At 43.7% G+C, this 7,599-nt stretch overlaps 1 long non-coding RNA gene across 1 annotated transcript; it reads left to right on the plus strand.

The window, feature by feature from the left end:
• The first annotated feature begins 519 nt into the window (after positions 1-519).
• On the plus strand, positions 520-5,746 carry LOC109265451 (uncharacterized). Its single transcript, XR_002079193.2, has 3 exons — positions 520-636; positions 2,029-2,209; positions 4,796-5,746. It is a non-coding gene; the product is annotated as an uncharacterized LOC109265451 (long non-coding RNA).
• Positions 5,747-7,599: the final 1,853 nt, after the last annotated feature.

Here is a 7,599-nt window from a genome sequence, read left to right on the forward strand (position 1 = left end):
GAACACTTGTTCGATAGTCATAGACGCCCAGGGGAAATGTCAACAGATTTTTAAAAATCAGTTTAATGTTAGTCAAATAGAAAGCCATTGCAAAGTAGTAAATACAATGGAACATCACTGCTGTAAAAAACAAAAATACAATGTGCCATGTGTTTGCACCAGGAAGGGAAAGATGTGAGAAATACATACCAACTGGTCACCTGGCTGGTCGGGCAAAAATGAGAGAAGACAGTTGACATTTTCTTGTTATGGTTCAACATTGTTCAATGGTTTACAATATGTGTATATCCTTTTGTACTTATTGTGGACTAAAAACTGTGTCCCCCCAAATTCATATGTTGAACCCCTAAACCCCAATGTGACTCTATTTAGAGATAGGGCCTTTAGGGAGATAATTAAGGTGAAATTAGGTTATAAAGGTGAGCACCTAATCCAAGAGGACTGCTGTCCTTAAAAGAAGAGGAAGAAGCCCCATAGATATCTCGCTCTCGCTCTCTCCCTTTTTCTCTCTCTCTGCCCAAAAAAGGAGCCATGTTAGGACACAACAAGAAAATGGTCCATCAAGCCAGGGAAATAGGTCTCACCAGACACCAACCCTGTTGGCTCTTCCATCTTGGACTTCCAGCCTCCAGAATGGTAAGAAACAAAATTTCTGTTGTTTAAGCCACCAGCCTATGGTATTTTGTTATAGCAGCCTGAGAAAACCTATACAGTAGTTTTGGGGAAGGGGGGGCCTAATTTTTTAAATAGCTTATTTGAAATCCAAATCCAAAGTACTGATTTGCAATGAAAACAGTCGTGCCCTGGGGCGCCTGGGTGGCTTGGTCACTTACGCATCTGGCTCATGGTTTTCAGCTCAGGTCATGATTTCACCGTTCGTGAGTTCAAGCCTCACATTGGGCTCTGTGCTGACAGCTCAGAGCCTGCTTGGGGTTCTCTCTCTCTCACTCTCTCTCTGCCCCTCCCCTACTCACATTCTCTCCCATCTCTTTCTCTCTCAAAATAAGTAAACAAACATTAAAAACAAAACAAAGCAAAAAAAAAAAAAAAAACCAAAACAGTTATGCCCTGTGGTCAGGAGAGCTCCGGGATCATAAGAGGAAGCTCTCAAAAGCTAGTCTTAGAAGAGCCATTGCCGCCTAACACCCCAATCCCATACCTCATGTCAAAATCAGAATCTTACAAAGCTGTGTGACACCCCCCAACAACTGAGGTTCCCAGCAGTCTTCTGATGTGTTTTCCAGCTCATCTTCCCATCAAGAGCTCGTGAGCCTTATTGACGGCATCCTAGTCATTTCAAAAACAGTAGTTTATTTTTCCCAGCAAAGAGAAAAGTGCAAAAACTATTCCCAGCAAAGGGAAGAGTTGGGGTGGGGGGGGGGGAGTGGGGGGAGAGAGATTTGCCAAAGAATTTCAAAAAGCCAAGAATCTATTGTGTGGTATCATCTAATCTTTTTGGGTGGTCTCCCCCTCCCCACCAAACTCCTGGCTTTCTGGTCCTAAATACTCCTGGCTTAAGATATCTTGAAGATCACCAGAAACAGAGCCCTGTAGATCATGCATGAAGCCTTATCTTTGCTGGTTATGCTTTTATTTCAGAGGTCACCCATCCACAGCACTCTAGGAGGCTCCTGGCATTAATGAATCCCTTGCTGAATTTACAGTAGCAGCTCTCAGCCCACACATTAGTGCCACTTAGACAGAGATCAGATTTCCTTTTTAAGCAAAAGCTTCAATAGCTCACAGATCAGCCAGCTGAACTCGCTCTCTTTCTCTCTCTCTCTCTCTCTCTCTTACAATATGAACATTGGGGGAGGGGGGAGTCCTTATGGGGCAAAAAATAAAAGCCAAATTCCACCACAACACTTTTTGCATTTTAAATCTTCCCTAAGCTCATCTGCAAAATCATTTCTGTTTGCTTTATGAAGAAATGGAAGGTCATTGCTCTAGGTTAAGCAGAGAATGCTTCTTGGGATAGTTGCAAAAGTGTTCGATCAGTTATTTGCCATTAAATTGTCACTTTACTAGCGAAGAGATCTGAAGAGTCCGTTCCTCTGAACATCAGTTTTTCATCTATAAAAAGAGAATGAAAGTACATGGTCTGGCCACCTCCCAGGATTGTTATAAGGGTCAAATGAGATCATAATCTATGTGAAAGTACGGTTGGTGCTGGTGATGTTATTTAACACTCAGCTGGACTATTTTGTTGGTAAGTGCAATAACAGTTTTAATACATTGGGGTAATTTGGAGAATTATGTCAAGTTAGTAATGGTTGAAATTGAACTCAAAACACCTAACTGCATTTCTAACAAGACTAGAATTGGGATTCTTTAAAACTCAGATCTTTGTGGTGGTGAATGGACACAATCATGTAGCTGGAGAAATGAACCCAGTCAGATTTTCTTTCCATAAAGAGAGGATTGGAAAATAGTCCCTAAGAAGATAAGTGGGCCCAAAGTTTCCTGGATCTTTGTGCAATTCAGGGATAGGCATATTTCATATTCCCAGTAAGCTGGAGGGGGCATGATTTGAAAGCAAGTTGAGGGAGGTGGACAGGAATGCCATCTTGAGAGAGATGTTTTGCAATCATGTGTGTTTTGACTATACTATTGTTGAGAATCCACATTGGTCCTTGGGAAGGGTGTGTGTGTGTGTGTGTGTGTGTGTGTGTGTGTGTGTGTGTGTGTGTGTGTTTGGATCTGTATATAGTGTTTGGAGGCAGAAGGAGGTCCCAACAATTAGTAGCTGGCCAGTCAGTGGGAGGAAAGACTCAAGGCTACAACTCACTTCAACAATACTTCCCTTCAGGTGCCCAGGGTTCATCAAGGACTTCACCATGAAGCTTAGAGTATTCAGACTCAGCCAACCCTACAACCCCACTCTTACCCAGACTGTACCAAAAACACAATAGCAAAGGACAACTGTGGATTGACCACAGCAGCAACACTTCCGGCCAATTTATCTCAATAAGTCAGACTTAGGAAATGACTCAGTTGGAGAGGACAGATCAATTCCATGGGTAGAAAGAGGTTTTCTGAAAGTCGAACAGAGAGCACACAGCAGAGGAAGAAGGTACTCACAGAGAGGCCCTGACCTGAGACAAAGGATTGATGTTAGGAAATAGGGATGCCCACAAGAGATCAACAGCATGTAAAGAGTTTGAACTCCCTGGGGGACTTTTCCTTAGGACAGGAACATTAAAATTAGCACATAATTTCCAGAATTTTCTTCTTAGTTTCCCTCAGTCCTGCACTGCAGTCTGATGCTCAGATAGAGCTTTGAATGGTCAGGCTTCTATAAAATGAAGCAGAAGACAGGGATAGGATACATGGCCTGCCCACTTTCACCCTTCAGCTGCCATTGCAAGAACACAGCAGCATCCTCGCTAGGGCTCTGGATCTTGTTGCTCAGGCAGGGACCAGCATGACTGGAATCAGCAGAAGAATACAGTTACTAGTAGACAATTCCAGAGCAGATAAGGGACAGCCTAGCCCAATTTCACCCTATCTTCTTTCCCCAAAACCTTAACGGAGATGATCCTTTCAGGCAGAGAGAAAACTAAAACTTGGTTTTCAAGTTATTTGGAAAATATTTAAGAAGTTTAACACCTTTGGTGTTAAATTCTTCAGTTTCTTCATGAAAGGTTATCTACACAGTCATAGGGTAAAAGGACTGTGTGAACTGAAACTCAGTTAGACTCCAAGCCTGAGTCCTGAGACAGGTGCATCTCTCCCTTGCTAATGCACATGCATGCATGTACACATACATCTCACACACACATGTACACACAAACACACACCAGACAGCAGATCCAGGATCTATATTTTCTGTCTTTAGCTTTATGCCTGGAGAGCTCAACTGAGGGACTCATTGCAAGGATCCTCACCTTTTGCGAGGTCAAATGCTCAGTTTATCAGGCTGTGTGATTTAATAACTAAACTCCCTGAAATGGGTTTTCTGGAAGCAGTTGGTATTTAGCTTGGGAACTGGGTTAGGATTACACCTATGTATTGGGTAGGTGGTATTGGTAGGTAAGTTGCTAGCATCCATATCCATGACAGGCATACACTTGTATTTGTTGACAATGTTGTTAATGCTGGAGACCTTGATCACAATAGTTCTGATCTTGAGTTTAACCCCAAGATATATACATAGGATAAGCCAAAAGCCCACCAGCATCACCAGGCAGCCAGAATATGGGTCTGGGGAAGCCTCCATGCACCAATTCTTAGGACTACACAGACAAACTAATTTGAAATTTGGCTTTAATATTTGGAAACTGAATACTTTCAAAATAATTTATTGCTTAACTAAATTAAGCCAAATGGTTTTAAACCACTCTGTGCATAAAGGTACAGCATTTTATCCCCACTTAGAGGACAATGATAATTTGGTAATTTCTAACTTGAGCCAAGGAATTCACCAGGTAAACATAGATCATAATGTTGATAATGCCAATGGTCACAAAATGGTGGCACCAAATGGGTATTTTTACAATGGATGAACACATCTCTGAGACTCCCAGTAGCAAAAGGAAACAAATGCCTTTGTTGGGCCAGAAGGAAATGATTTTGTAATTTCCTGTAATTATTGCCCTAGTGTAGACTTGAGTAGGCCTCTTTCTTCCCATCCAAGTGGACTCTTCTTTCAGCCCTTACATTCTCCAGCCCTCGTCACCAGATTCAATTTTATTCCATTTTTTACTGAGGTTATGCTAAGTATGGTATTCATACCTGAGGCTACAAGGATAATGATGATACTAATAAATGTCATCTTATCATATTCATTTTACAGATGAGGAGGCTGAAATTCAGGGAGGCGACCTCAGCTGCAGCAAAGAAATAAACGGCAGAAGTGGGATTTACAGAAGGGCCATGTGACGCTCAGAGTCCATGGTCAGGCCAGCGCTGTGACATAGTCCTAGCCCTGGAGGACGAGCAGTCCTCTTCTCGATCTACAGAAGACATTACTACAGCGTCTTCATGCACCCCAAGCCATGAACATCACCACCCCCAAAGTTAGGTCTGTCCTGTGCCATAACTTTGCCCTGCCTCCTCTTCTCTGCCTTATTCTCTTGGACAGCAGGAGGGCTGGCCCCAACCCCAATCTGAGCTTGCTTGATCCTAGCCGGCTTCCTGCCAAGAGCTCAGCCCCCTGCTCCCCCAGAGCTCGGGTCTCTCCTGCCTGACTTGGAGGCAGCATGGAGCAGTACAGAAGGGCTTATACACAGGCTCTCTTCTATGTGGCCCAGTTTCCTTATCTATGAAATGGAGGTAATACTGTCTCCTCCTAAGGTTGAATGAAATCATCTATGTAAAGTGCTCAGCACAGGGCGTGTCTCCTGAGGTGGGGGAGGGGGAAGCTCCCATCTGCCTATATCCCTCAAGACTGCACTTAGACCACCCTCCCTGCAGAGCCTTGGAGAGTCACTTGGATTTGTAAGCTCCTTGGATGCTGTACACTGCCAGGTCCAGGGCGACGTCTGAAACCAAGCCAGTTTCTTCAGTCCACATCCTATCAGCCAAGGGGGCAGGGTTCTACTTTCCCTCCTGACAACCTTGGTTGAGATCCCAGCATGCCCACTCCTGTTGCCACACTTCAGAGCAGGACCACTCAACAGAATTTTCTGGGTGATGGAACTGTTCTAGATCTGTGCCGCCCAAAATGGAAGCCAGTGGCCACGAGTGGTTATTGAGAAGTTGAAATGTGGGAAGTATGACTAAGGAATAGAAATTTATAACCATTTTTTCATTGTTTCTTTATTTATTTTGACAGAGAGAGAGCATGAGCAGGGGTGGGGCAGAGAGAGAAGGAGAGAGAAAATCCCAAGCAGGCTCCCTGCCATCAGTGCAGAGCTCAACGCAGGGCTAGAACCCATGAACCATGAGATCATGACCTGAGCTGAAACCAAGAGTTGGATGCTTAACTGACTGAGCCACCCAGGCGCCCATAACTATTTTTAATTAATTTTAATTTAAATCGCCACATGTGGCTGTGGCTAATGACTATCATATTGGACAGTGCAAGTGTAATGCACGTACAACCAGGTGCTCTCCCTGTGTCTCTGCTCCCAGACAGCACTTCACCTCACGTAGCGTTGCTTAGCCACTCACGGTCAAGTCCAGCCCCACAAGTAACTCACCACACACCCACTGGTTCCTGTAGATGAGCCTGTATTTGCGTCTAGTGCATCTGCCTCTGCCTGGAGAAACCCACCTCCCAGGTACAACCCTTTCAGGGGTCACTGGAAGGTGAAGAGGAAACAGACAAGCAATCCAGCAGTGGGACTGCAGCAGCCAGAGCTGGGAAGGGGTGTATATAATTACATATCCCAGAGCCGGAGAGGATTAGAAGTGCTACAGAAGTGAATGTCAGGCAACATGATATTCCACAGGTGTGAAAGTAGCATTTCTATAGGGTTGGCCAACACTCTCTAAATCAAAAATATCTGCTGCTGAAGGAAAAAAAATAATAAAGGTGAAGTGAATCATAAACTAGAATAAAATGGGATAGGAAAGATCATATAGGGTAGTCAAGCCAGTAGACCATACCTAAAAACCTGACTGCCCATACACTGCCCTAAAAGTTAGATCCATTATCAAAGAAACATGTGATTTAAGTCAAAAAGACACTGGAAAAAAGCAAAATAGATTTTACAGATGAGGAAACTGAGGCTTCAAAAGTTTATTTGCTCAAGTTCAGGCAGTTTGTAAGACTTTAAACCAAATAATGATCCCAGGCAGTTGTGTATCACTTCATCTTCAGTGACCCGGGATTCACAAGAGGGGTGAGCAAGCACATAGCAGAAGAGGTTGTTTTCATGACCCAGACATCAAGCAAACACGGAAAGGAACAAAAATCGAAGCAGTTCCAGCACCTACTAATGCATGTATGGGATCCAAGAGCAGAAATGGGAATGGGGATCTGATTTAAGGATCAAGAAGATGGGTTGGGTTTTGATGTGTTAACTGTATGCTGCAGTGAGATAACCAAGTGAAAATGATCAAAAGTCAACTGGAGGGAGGCCTGGGTGGCTCAGTCAGTTAAGGATCCCACTCTTGATTTGATCTCACCGTTTATGAGTTCAAGCCCCACATCAGGCTCTGTGCTGATGATACCCAGCCTGCTTGGGATTCTCTCTCTCTCTCTCTCTCTCTCTCTCTCTCTCTCTCTTTTTCGGCCCCTCCCCTGCTCATATGTGTGTGCTCTCTCTCTCTCTCAAAGTAAATAAATAAATTTTTATAAAAAGTCAACTAGAGATACAGGATTAAAACTGTGGAGAGTTTAGGGCTGGGGATAAAAATATAAATTGGGGGATTGTTGCAAAGTGAACAAAATCTCAAAAGAATAGAACATTAAGAGAAAGCAGCAATACCCAAAGTATCACCAGACAGAAGACATGGACAGAATACAGACATTAATTGTACAGCAGGTGTCACTTTGCCAGGAGTTGCGCCAGTCATCATTACACCTCACCACCCACACAACAAACTTGTTGGAGAAGAGATATGAGCGCAAACATTTGTCGTCTGCCTCCCAACATCTATTTTCTCTTTCTCTAACAACACCCAACAGCTCCACTATGGGGTGTGCTCCTC

This window comes from Panthera pardus, unplaced genomic scaffold, assembly GCF_024362965.1.
Source record: "Panthera pardus isolate Hobbes unplaced genomic scaffold, ASM2436296v1 HiC_scaffold_6, whole genome shotgun sequence".
NCBI lineage: Eukaryota > Metazoa > Chordata > Mammalia > Carnivora > Felidae > Panthera > Panthera pardus.